The sequence below is a fragment of the Camelus bactrianus genome, chromosome 6 (assembly GCF_048773025.1).
Source record: "Camelus bactrianus isolate YW-2024 breed Bactrian camel chromosome 6, ASM4877302v1, whole genome shotgun sequence".
Lineage (NCBI taxonomy): Eukaryota > Metazoa > Chordata > Mammalia > Artiodactyla > Camelidae > Camelus > Camelus bactrianus.
This window is the reverse complement of record NC_133544.1, coordinates 44,732,187-44,745,337: the sequence shown is the minus strand read 5'-3', so window position 1 is coordinate 44,745,337 and position 13,151 is coordinate 44,732,187. Positions and strand designations below refer to the sequence as shown.

The following is a 13,151-nucleotide window of genomic DNA, read 5'->3' as shown; positions in this document are numbered from 1 at the left end:
ACAAGTGATTACAGAAACTCATTTTTCCCTTCCAGGAACTGTTTGCTAAAGCGGGGTTGTCAGTCAGCCTTTGGGAATCTTTGCCCATGTGCAGATGCTACTATTCTCTTGGTGCATAATCAGATCTGTCATTAACACCTCCACAGTCTTCTATATCTGGGCAGAGAAGAGAGTGTTTCCTCTTATGGGGGAATCTAAGTGTTTTGCTATGCCCTAGTCAAAAATAAAATGGAGATTATTTCTGGGATCTCATTTATGCTTTATATGGTCTTGTGTGAAAATTGAATTTCCTTCTCAATGTTGTGATAAGCTTTCCAATTTGTCTGAATATTTCCCTGCCTTTAAAAACAGAAGGCTAATTAAGCAGGCAGTAGACCTTTCCTCACCCTCTGCTCATTTATACCACTTATTTTTAATGCTGTTTTACCCTTGACTATAAAAGCTCATGTTTTTGTGCTGAATATTTTCCCTCAAAGTTTCCAGAAAAAAAAGGGAAAAAAATAATCTCAAAGACCTATTGATTCTTCTAGCATGTTCTGGTTTTGCAAGTTAGAGATAGAATGATTAACTTACAGTTGAATGTTGAGTTCTTGTTCTCAAGAGCAAGGATAATGTGTTATGCTTATTAATAATAAATAACTTATACATCGTTAGACATAGAATCGGCACTCTGGATATACAGAATCTAAAAGATACATAACCAGAGCATATCATGGTAAATATGACACAATTTTTATTCCCTTGATGATAATAGGGATAGTCACAAATGCTGGTCTTTCTTTCAGAGGCACTGTAGGATGGCACACCCAATACCGCTGTTTGAGTTAATTTTGTTGTTCAAGTGACTTGCTTCAGTTTATGAAATGTGGGGGGAGGTGGTATTTTACCTTTTGAGCAGAAGCCTGAAGGACCAGTGCATGGTGGGTTGGCTTCTCCTTCCCTGTTAATTGTCACAGCAATCCTGAAAGGAGGAGATAAGACTTCTGCCAGCCTGGAAGACTTGCCATTAACAAAATCTCCTGCCAAAGCACATCAAGCATCTGGTATGGGTGAAAAATAAACATTTAATGTTTTTAGCCATGAGATTTGGGGATTATTGGCTCTATAGTGTAACCTAGCTATCCTGACTTCCATGAAGTTCAGTCAAAATGGAGTCTTAAAGAATGAATAGGAGTTAATTAGAAACATGGAAGGGAAGAGTGTAGTAAACAAAGATGGGTACGGAAGCACAGGGACAGACAGATTTCAAAGTCCATCAATGGGGGATAAAAAATAAAATTAGTGACTGAGGTTTGATAAAATCAGCAGATAAATCGCCTCAAAGAGTAGGTTTTTAACTGCGTATTGAAGACATGAGCAGAGTTGGTAGAATTGTTTAGGGAATATGGGATGGAGGAAATGTCAAGCATATGTTGGAAAGAATCAGATTCTACTCTTCCTAGAGAGCATATGCTCTTTGGAAAACTCAGCATTATCCTTCCGACTCCTTTCTATAGCCCAGGGCAATTGCAATCTGTGAGGACTTTTCAAATCCAGCTTTTGACCTCTTAGAGAATTTGAGTTTTGTCTTGGTGCCTTTGATAGTCTACATATATTTTTTAAAGTGGAAAAGAAAATTAAGCCAGATAAAATTTACAGATATTAAGAGCTTTAGTGAAATTAATGGTCTTGTCCCAATTGCAAAGCAGTGCAAATAAGGAATAAGGTTGAAACTGAAATAGAAGTTGTATCATATTATGTTTATTTAATATTAATATATACACTTCTGAATTATTGTATTGGATAGTAAATATTACAAAGAGAAAGCTGAAATTTTATTTAAAATGTGAAAGAAGTGGTTCTGGAAAATTCTGATAAAGCAGAAGGACACAGTGCTCTCTTCCTACTAGTCGGCCAGGCAATCCAAGTACAGGGAAACATACAATACCTAAGTGCTGGCGGAAGCTTACAGGAGTTTCCCGTTAGATGACCTGCGCCTAGATTATGTAGAGATTCTCTGTGTGATCTTGGTTCTGGGTTTACAGCTTTACTGAGCATGAGCCAGGGCTCCTGCTCAAATCCCTCGGGCCCAGAGTTCTTTGCACAGCATCTGCTACAACTGATTGCACCGTTTTTCTGAGAATTGTTGACTCGACTCCCCACAGTGGGCATACCGGAAACAGTTTTTGTGCCTCGGCTTTCCAGCGCCAGGCCCTAGCTTGGCAGCATGTATGAAATCCCCGTAACTGGAGGGCTTCTGAGCACCTCCGTATTTAGGAGCATTTTGGGAAGCGTTTGGATTTGTTGTAGGCCTGTAAGTTTGAACAGTCTCTGCTGGAAGCCCAGCCTCACACCGCCCTCCGCCTGACCTTGCCAGCGTCCCCGCGGACCTCGGCCTTTTGGCCCGTTCCTCTTTCCGTAGCAGGATTTGCCCGGCGCGCGCACTAGTTTTTTCCTGTAAACCAGTATAGCAGGCAGTGGAGGCAGCTTGTCCCAGCACACTGAACCTCTTCGTCGTGGTTCACGGTGCTCCCACGAGCTCCACACTTATTTCCACTCCTCAGACCCCAGACCGGCATTTCGAGTTAGAGGTAGGGCCACGAAACCCAAAACCCACAACCTGCAATCCAGGTGGGACTGAGGAGGCTGGGCAGATGGAGCGCACGGGGCTCAGGGAGCCAGGAGGGTTTTTATAAGGTTAAGTGTATGGACATACATGTCCTGTGATGAAACTTTCAGAGTTGCTGTCAAAACATTCTCAAGAGGAAGGGTATAGCCTCAAGTGGCAGAGTGCATGCTTAGCACACACTAGGTCGGGTTCAATCCACTGTACCCCCTCTAAAAATAAACAAACAAACCTAATTACCCCCGCGAAGAAATTTTTAAAAAATTCTCTAATAGAGCATTTATATTTTTATTTTTTCTTAATAATCTTGTCTTAAACATAATGAATTTATACACTTAATTGCAGAATAGTGATCCTTAAAAAAGCACCTATTATTTTCAGATTCATTAATGTTACTTGAAATTGGTCTTCTTTAAGAACTATTATTTAATACTATGCATGTTTATTCTTCTTTAGAGTCTTAAAAATAATAACTTTATTGGGGGACAAAAACAGTCCAGACAAAACATGCAAACTAATTTGTTTATTAATCTTCAAAAGAACAATGAAATTTCAATGACTGGTTGTTCTGTAGTTAGTACTGAAATAAATGGACTATAAATAATCAGGCTTGTGAAGTATGAATATAAACTTGTCAGGCTTAGCTAGTTAGAAACTGCTTTTTTTTTGTATTTTCATTAGTCATGAAAGATATGCAAAATTTCTTCCATGTCACTTCTAAGTAGCTGAACATTTTTATATATGCATATCCCCTGGGGATATTGGAAATAGAACCCCCCCCCCCCAGTTAAGTACCAGATTGTCTAGAAGCATAATCACAAGGGGTAAAATTTTACCTTTAGCTATGTTAATGCAAATCTGGTCACAGTCATGAATATATTATTTTTATTCTTCCGGATCTAAGATTGCTATATCAGAAATGAAAGTTTAGCCCATCTATCCCGTGGATATAACATATTACATGCGTACCAGAGAGCTCATCTTTTTTTGTTTCTTTTTTCTGGCACTACAAAATATAGCCTGTAGCTCATTTTCTTACAGAATCTGAGAACTCTCTCCAACTCTGAAACGGTTAGATTACCATTCCAGTGAAAACCAGAGCTGTGCATGAGGCTACTGACCCTGGCAGGCTCTCTCTCCAGGGTTATCAGATCAACAAGTTGATTGAATTAATCAGTGAACTCAGTGAACCACTGGCTAATTCCAGGAAGCAGCCCTACCTCCCATGAAGTTGATGAGTAGTTTTTCAGTCTTGATGAAGTTGAAGAGTCATGTTAGTATTGTACAGACAAAGTTCAGATTTGCCAGGCTTTACTCAGGGCCGTTTTTTACATGGCCATATTTCCCATAAACATGTAGTCGGATGTGTGGTGTAGTGTGTGTGTGTGTGTATAGGAGGGTGGGATTTTGTGGTCCTTAGATATCATGTGTTATATTGCACTATTAGGTTTGCTTGCTCTATCGACTTAAAGTGCAGAAGCTGTGGATAACAACTAAACATGATGTCAAGAAAATGTAATGTTTTGGGGTTTCCATTTAAAATGGAAGCACACCAAGAGACTTTGAAACTGTCTTCATTAATACTTCAGTTTATGTTCACATTGCTGATTTATGTATCAAAAGTAGTCTTTTTTCCTGTCATTTATTTTACTTGTTTTCAAGGACTCCACAGCATAATTGCAGATGGGCCTGCTGGGATGGTGAGATGTCCTGTATATACACACTGGACAGTGTATAAAGGACAGTGTGTTTAACTCATCTAGGAGTTGCTCTTGAAGGAGAGAGATTATGAGTCATAATAGAGTGTTGGGTTCCAGTACACAAAAATAGCTAATGTCTACTGAGTAGTTACATAGGCCACACACAATCCATGTTTTACATGAATTATTTCATTTAATTCTTTCAACAGCCCTGTGAGATGTGCCCTGTTACTGCCCATTATTTACATATAAGGAAAGTCTTGGAGAACTTAAGTCATTAATTTGAACTGCATAACTTGTATTCTTTTTTTTCCCAGTTTTATTGAGAAATGATTGGCATATATCATTATATAAGTTTAAGGTGTACAGCACGATGGTTTGATTTACATAAATTGTGAAACTATTACCATAGGTTTAGTTAACATCCTTCTTCTCATTTAGACACAATACAGGAAAAGAAAAAATTCTCCCTGTGATGGCTGCCATGTGTTCTTAAACAACATGCTTTGACAGTGTGGGTTTTTTTTTTTTTAAAGTATGAGTTCCTTGAATTGCAGGACATTGTTATGTGATTACCAATGTAAAAATCAAACCAAGCCTTTATTCTCTTTTTACACTAACCACACATGCAGCTGAACACTGGAAGACTCAGTGTTGTCCACAGTGCACTTTAGCTGAGACACTCAGAATGAATATAGTGCCATGACTGAAAGGTAGAAAGGGAACGCTGTGGGGAGACATTGAAGGGGGTCTAGCAGAATTTCCTAAGTTTAGCACATGACCGCATTTGAAACAATGGATAACAGAGTGTTTAGAGAATCAGAGCTAATAGGTCAGTTCATTTCTTTACATAAGGTGAGCTTATTCTTTTCAGACATAAATTAGCCCAATCATATTAAATATCACGCACTGTGTGTGGAGTTGGGTAATGATCTCCATCAAATAATGAGTGTGGAGGGTGCACTTCACTCTGAGCGCCTTCTGTTCCAGCTGTTTCTACTTATCTTAATTTTCCTAATTGGGTTACAATTAGGTTGCGAATGAGACATTAACATGGGAATTGGAGCTTTTCAACAAAAGGGTTTACTTCTTTTATTGTTTTGTGGTTCTTAACTTTCAGAGGCCTATTTCTTGCTACATGTTAATTAAAAAATATTACAAAGTGTTCAAGACAAGCTTATGGCATACAAATAAAAACCTACTTACATCTCCACAGACCTAACAATTTGGCTGCAAGGAAAACACTGTGAAAATATTTTCAATTTGTTTAGGGCATGAGATTTTTTTTTCTTTTATTTTTAATCAGTTTTTTCGGGGGGATGTAATTAGGTTTGTTTGTTTGTTTTAATGGAGGTACTGGGGATTGAACTCAGGACCTCGTATGTGCTAAGCACACAATCTACTGCTAAACTATACCCTCCCTCCCGAGATGTTTACTTAAAAACTGTTATATCTCATGTTTGTCTCTGACATTGTCTCCAGACCTGACTTCCCTTCTTGATATGAAAGCCACAGCTGGCCAGGGTTTGAGTTGCAACGGTGAGTGGAGTCTGTTTCCTTGCTATTCAAAGTGTGATCCTTGGATCAACTGCATCACCATCACCTGAGAGTAAGAGCTGCAGCCTCTCAGATCTGGTTTGGTTTTAATCCTTTTGAAACAGAATCTGCATTTTAACAAGATCTCCAAGTAGTTCATATGCATATTAAAGTTCAAGAAACCCTGTTAGAGTCTGATTATAGCAACAAATCAAAGGCAGTTCCAAATTGAAAAAATTATTTGTCTCATCATGCATTCTGATCATATATAAGAAAAGATGAAATCTCACCCAGATGAAGTAGCCTAGTTGACAGTTAGAGCTAACTTTTTAATAACATCACTAGTTTAGACTGAAAAAAAAATAGGTTAAAAGATTTTAAAAGTGTTGTGTGAGAAAAGCATAGAACCAGAGTGGAGTTGGAAAGTGTTCTTATGTTGGTTCTGTAGGCTGCTGTTCTCAGCAGTCTAGACAATCTAAATTTCTTTCCTCTATGGGTCAGTGGTGCTGAAGTTTGAAGACAGATACATGGCTCTAGAATCAGCGGAAAGTATTTCATTCCATTCACCCCAATTTCCCCACCATGTTTTCTCATTTATTTTAATAATCAGAGACCTCATGTATTATTTAACTTCACTTTACTCAATTAAATGTGCTGTACCAATTTAAACAATTTAATCAATAATATATCTTCAAAAATCCTGTTCTAGACGAGCAGATTTCTGAGGAGTGATGTGCAACTATTTATTTGAGTGTCATCACTGCCAGCCATTGACGTCAAGGCGACAGCTGAAATTTTTGCTGTTGTCACAGGAGGAGCAGGACACACTTGCGAAGCTTTTCCTTCTGTCAGTGGTCACTGTGTTATCTTTCTTCACCTGTTTCTTTGCTGTCCTGTGATATGAAAATGTTACCCATTAAGTTTCATCTGTACTTTAATCATGGGACTACCCAGTTCCTGTTGAGGAGTGGTTTTATAATTTCTGTAACTGGTTTCATGGCCAGGATGGGTGCTGTTTGGAACAAGTCATTGGAGGGACAGTTTATCCGGCTTCAGTGATTATCTCTGCTGCAGTTTGCCGTGCCCTTCATCTCACCCACACAGTCTATAATCAGCATTCAGAAGGTCTGCATGTCCCTGGCTCTTTTCAATTCCTTCACTGTCATCATCAAGTGTTAACCTCTCCAAAGAACTCAAGGATGGGGCGGGGCCCTTTGCTGCTTCCGTAAGTGCTGTAATACCTGAATACATCTCCTGATCTGCGGCTGTGTTCTGAGATAGTGAGGAGATTGCTGTCTTCTGCATTCACTCACCTACGACATGTTGATTAAGGCAGCAAACCCTGGTCCCGCGTATAGCTGGCCGAGTGTGTCCGTCCTTACTCTCCGTGGTCTCTTCTTTGGAGGAAGTTTGTGTATTCCGGATCAGCTCAGTGTCTTTCCATGCACTCATATAGGCGCTCACAGAACATTTCTCCCAGTGAATCTCTGCAGCCTTTGGTACTGTTTACTGCCTGAGCACCATTTTTTGGATGAGGCTCTCCTTTGAGCGTTTGCATCTTATTCTGTCATCAGAGAACATGGCAACCTTTGTGGTCTTTGCTCCTTGCTAGATCTGTGCCTTTGTGAATTACCTGTGTAGCAATTTGAATCCCTAGCAGTTCAGAACACTTTTCTAGAGTGTCCCCTCCCTGGTAGCTTTGTCCTTTCATTCTGGGCAGTCTTCATCCTGACCTGAATTTCTCCCCACTGATGGACCATTTCCATGCTAAGAACCACATTCTCATTCTTGGTGCTAGCATCAGCCAACAGTCTGGTCCTCATACTATTTTCTGTTACTCGTGACACATAAACCTGAAATAACACAGGTACACAAATGTCTTCATTTTCTCTCTGATGCTTTACTTCCTTAAAAGAATTTTGGAAAACATGGCAAAAATAGAAGGTTAAATTTAAACTTAGGTGGTGAGTATATGGATGTTTGGCTTATTCAGTTTACTTTTTTTTTTTTTTTAAGATTTGAACTGTTTCACAATGATAATAGTTTTAAAAAGCAGCTTTTTTTTTTTCAAATAGTTTTAAAGATTAAAAATGGGGAAAATGCAAAACTCCTAGGAACAACTTTGTCAAGCTTTTGTATAGTTATGCTGTTACTGAGTTAGGCATAGCAACAATGCTAGGAAAGTTTAAGCTTTGAGCCAACCCAAGTTGTCCTGTGGCTTCCTCTGTCTGAATGCTCTTCTCCCCAAAAAACCGTATATCTTGGTCCTTACTGACCAGATATTTTATTAATTGTAATCTCAAAAAGGCCTTTCCTGCACAGTAACTAATAGTCCTCCATCTCAATTCTTCTAATCTTTCTTCTCTACTTTTCTCTACCATAACTCACATCCTTTTTATTTATATTTTTTATTGAATGTCTCTCACCACTGCAAATAAAATCCATGAGGACACACTATATATCTAGTACCTATAACAGTGCCTGCCACATGGTAGGCACTAAATAAATACTTGTTGAATGGGTAAACGAACAAGAGAATTGATATCATGTAAAATGCTCCTACCTCCTTAGGATGCCTTGATATGTGAGAGTTTTTCAAGGGTCTCTTTTCTTGACATCTTTCACTTCAAGAAGTTCTGCAGCTTCTTGACATCTGGATTCAGACAGATGAAGTTATGGAGCGCTGAAATACATAGGAGCATGTGTTAAGATTTACTACCAATAGGAATAGAAACAGTGAATGACCACAGTGATCCAAGATAATCTAAGCCTGTATTTAGCAGATTCCAAGTCCGTGTGGGAGATATTATTCTTAGGATTCTTTATTCCCCATAGCCGTGCCACTGTGAGTTAGCTGAAAGAAACTAGGATTCTTCCCTCAAGCTCTACAGTACCCAGGAGAAGGGTCAATATATTTGGTGTTCTTTACCCTCCTAAGTGGTGAGAACTAATATAGAAGGGAAGGAAAAAAGAAATGCACTCTAAACACTTAGAGAGGAAGGAGCCTAGTAGCATAGTGGACTTCAGAGAGCCAGAGAAGGAAGAATAGCACTGTGCTGAGTGTCAGCTTTAGAAAGCCACACTTGTGGTTCGTTGTCATACTTTGAGTGCATCTTTTACACAAGGATTTAAGGAAGATGTCTTTACTGAATAAGTGTTGAAAAAGCTACTTCTGCTCTGCAATGAGGTTCTTCCAATTAAGTGTGACACTTCACACCATTTATTCCAACTTGTGCTAAAATTACCAAATGAGAAGCATGTCAGGCCAGGCTGTTTCCCTGAGCGAAAGTGAATGGCTTCACCACTCACTGCAGGACCATCATGTGATGATGTTTGTACCTTAAAATGATCAGAAGGGTATTTTAATTTAACTAACAAAACAACAAGTGAAAAAGTAGAAGATAACTTTTCATATTGCCAGTTACATTTTTCTCAGAGTAAAAATACATTTTTTTCCCTTCAGTTTTTGCTCATGGAATACTGTGGACTCTCAGTGATCCAGAAAACCTGCAATAGTAAGTGCATTTCTCTGTAAAGTTGAGAATAAGAACAAATAAGACCTCCAGTTCTTAAAAGCAAGGAACAAATGGCTTTATGTTGGAAGCACATGGTGTTATTTGGGATAAGGCAATGGAAAATGAGGAAGTGAGAAGCCATGGGCAGGGTCTAGAAAGATATTTTCTCTACTTGGCATAAATAATTGCTATAGAGATTATTCATTTACCATTAGCGAATACTTCATTTCCTTGATACCATGATTTTTGCCCTTTTTTTTTTTCTCTTTGGTAAGATTAAGAATCCAGTTAAGCCAATAAATTCTAAATTGTGCAGACACGCCGTCTCCCCAACCCTCATACACACGCGCTGTCCACTTACTAAATGCCTACATGGACACTGCATTGTCTTAAACTATAAGCTCTACATGGGCAAGGTTGTTAACTGAGGTTCCTACTGTTGATTTGGTCCCAGTGAAAACGATCCTTGTGCTTTTTTGACAATTCATATTCTACCATTAGTAAATCATTCCTGGAATTTATGAGATTGTTTCCCATTTTTTCATGAAGGCACTTGGGGAGGTTGCCAAAAGACAGAAACTTCTATTGGCCGTTTACAATTTTGTATAAATTAGATTCTTCTTCCTCTTCTTTCTCCTCTCCTTCTCTCTGTTCTTCACTCCCCTTTTCTCCCCTCCTTCTTCTTTCTTCTTTCTGATGCTTTGTCTGCGTTGTGCTCTCCGAATGGAAAAAGCACAAAAGCCCTCACTCTTTTTGAAAGTGGTTATAACTCTGGCCAAAAGAAACCTGAATCTATATGCTGTTGATTTTCAGTCAAACGTAAAATATCAAGACTTTTTTTCTAAGAGGTTGTGTGTTCCATTGAAAGATTCAGGGCTAGGTGTCAGTTGTTGAATCCCAATACTGACTCTTCAATGATTAACTTAAGAGAATCAATGACTGGTTTTGCCTCTTCTTTTTTCCTTCCATGAAACGAAGATACTACGAGTTGTGTGTAAGATATGGTTATCTTTCAGCTGTGGTTGGTCAGCTCTGTGCTTATCTCCAGGAATGCCTGGAAGTCTGGTGCTGACATTTGATAAGAATGAAGATGTGTTAGTTATTGATAAAGGTGTAGTTTACAGTTTGAAACTCTGCTACAGGTGCCCAGCACATAATTGTCCTACATTGCTTGGGGGTGGATTGATGGTTTATACTTGGTTCAACCTATAGAACCTGGCTTTAGCTATGTAACCATTGGAGGAAAAAAGTACTGCTATAAAATTTGACTGGGCAACCCTGAAAATGAGATGCCTTACACATGGCTTGTTTATAATCTGATACCAAGAACACCTACAATTGAGAAATGAACATGGGCTGCACATGGAATGGTAGGCCCTCCATGATGGTATGTTCTTGCTTTCTCCTGCTGTGCTGTACTACTTGCTTGCACCAACTCTGACTGGAGTGCACGTATTGGCTAAATGGAACACAGGGATAGTAAAGGGTTTATTTCTGTCTCCAAAGCCTTTCAGCATGTGAAACATTTTAGAGAGGTGTCAGATTATAAAAAATGATGGTACATAATTTTCCAAGAAGTTTTGGAGAAAAAATATCGCTGAGAAGTGGTTTTGACACCTGTTTTGACTAAGTATAACGGATTTTTTGGCCGTAATACTATGAGTATGTTGATGCTTACTTAGTGTCATATTTTTGTCTTTTCTAAAACTCTGACAATAAGACCTTTTTAAATGGATTAGTCAGTTGGTGTTCCCAATTTACAGACAATAGTTCAAGTTCACCTTTTAGGGACAGTGAATTTAAGAATCTGTAAGTGCCTGTTGGCATTGCTTCACTAAAGTTTTAACAATAAATTTAAGAAAAATACCATTTAAGGCAAGCTTGCTTAGTTTGTAGTTATTTTATAATTGTTGTTATTAAACCATTTTAAAATAATGCTTTATTTTATTGTTTATTCTCCATGGTATACAAAAGAATTATTGTTGGATGTCCTTACCACTTTTTCAGAAAAGCTGTAACAATCCCTGACGGATGTATGTTAACTTCTGAAAGCCTCTATCGTATTAATAAGGTGAATAATAAAAAGATATTCTTTGTATTGACGATTATCCCGACTAAAAGAGAACATTATGACTTTCATGCCAATTGTCAAACTTCAATTTAGTTAAAAAAAAAACATATATATAATGCATTATTCTATCACATACACATTAGTTTTTAATTCTGTACTTTCAAACTGGACAGCAAAGGGGGAGATGCTGATAAAGACTATTTGCTACTTTACACTCTTCCATAATATGTGTTTAATTACAGTCTTGAATCTCTTTTTAAAAACCTGTATCATATACATTCACATTAAAGCCTAATCAGTGTCACTGCATTTAGCAGACAGAGAGCTCTAGCCTCAGATTTCAGGACACGGGTTTTAATGTATCTTCTTCAGTTCACACTGCCTTCTTCCCCTACCTCCCATTTTCTATTCCTGAAATTGCCAGAATGGAAATGGTTATATTTTTCTTTCTGAAAGAACATTATTACACCCTATTTTCTGAGATAATACTACAAAATTTTCAAAGTGATATTTACCTGTGCTTCCTTGATCTCTCCAACTAAACTATATTTAAGGAGAGTTGAAATTTTTTTTCCTTTAAAATCAACTTTACTTAAAAAAAAAAAACTCCCAAAGAAATTCATGAACAGAGAAATTCATCTGTGACAGCTCAGTTTCTGATAACAGGTTTTACTCCTTCTATAAATGAACATTTCAGTTGTATTTTGACTAAATTTATCAGTCTTAAGAAAACAAAACATTTCTTTCTCTTATCTTCATTAATTAGATCATTGTTTTTTATTAGACTTGGATGTTGAATATCAAATGCATTCAATGAGAAGATTGATTTATCATGTTCATTATAAAGTGATAATATCTAATGAGAATACTAGCAGATGTTTTGCCTTTAAAGTAAATTAAGAAAATTGTAGTCAATATATTATTTAGAAACTTGGAGTAAACTTAAAGGCTGTAGTGGGAAAGACCAGATGTTGAAAACTGTAACCTAAGGATCAAAGAAAGAATCTCTCTTATCTGATTAAAAAAGGAACAGAGCCGGAAAGAGAAAGAAAAATGCCATATGATACTGCTTATATGTGGAATCTAAAAAAAAAAAGGACACAAATGAACGTATCTGCAAAACAGAAACAGACTCACAGACATAGAGAACAGACATGGTTACCAGGGGGTAAAAGGGATGGGAAAGGATAAATTGGGAATTTGAAAATTGCACCTCTTGGGGAGTGATGGAAACGTTAGCTGTCTTGATTGTGGTACAATTTATCAAATTGTACTTTGGAATCTGTGTAGTTTACTGTACAGGAACCATACCACAATAAAGGTGTTAAAAAAAAAAAAAAAAGAAACAGAGAAAGGCGAGCTTTAAAATTGTCTCCAATCCCAGGAAATTTTATTATGAAAAACAAACAAAGCAAATCAATCTAGTATTTTTCACTTCAGCTATAAATAGACAAAACTAACAGCGCTTATGTCACAACACAAATATATAAGATTTCTAATATCCTGAACATGAAAAGCGATATGAATTTTAATAGTTTATTCTATATATTGTTGAATTTTAGCTGAGTGTGTATGGATTTGATGACTTCCAAAATCCTTTGGCTCCATTAGTTGCTGAGTTTATCAAAATATCACCTTTTTGATGTGGTTTGATGTGGTTATAACTACAAAACATCCTTCCATCATGTACAATGAAAACAAGCTTCAAAAACACTAGATGAAGC

At 37.6% G+C, this 13,151-nt stretch overlaps 1 long non-coding RNA gene across 13 annotated transcripts in view; it reads left to right on the top strand.

Annotated features, from left to right (window-relative positions):
* LOC105078446 (uncharacterized) overlaps nt 1-13,151 on the top strand; it is a 618,316-nt gene that overhangs the window by 291,316 nt on the left and 313,849 nt on the right. For 9 of the 13 annotated variants that reach the window (XR_012507535.1, XR_836157.3, XR_012507536.1 and 6 more), the window contains one exon: nt 9,305-9,356. The exons of the other annotated variants lie outside the window; for them this stretch is intronic. This is a non-coding gene — a long non-coding RNA (uncharacterized LOC105078446). The remainder of the gene's footprint in view (nt 1-9,304; nt 9,357-13,151) is intronic. 13 annotated transcript variants of the gene reach the window in all.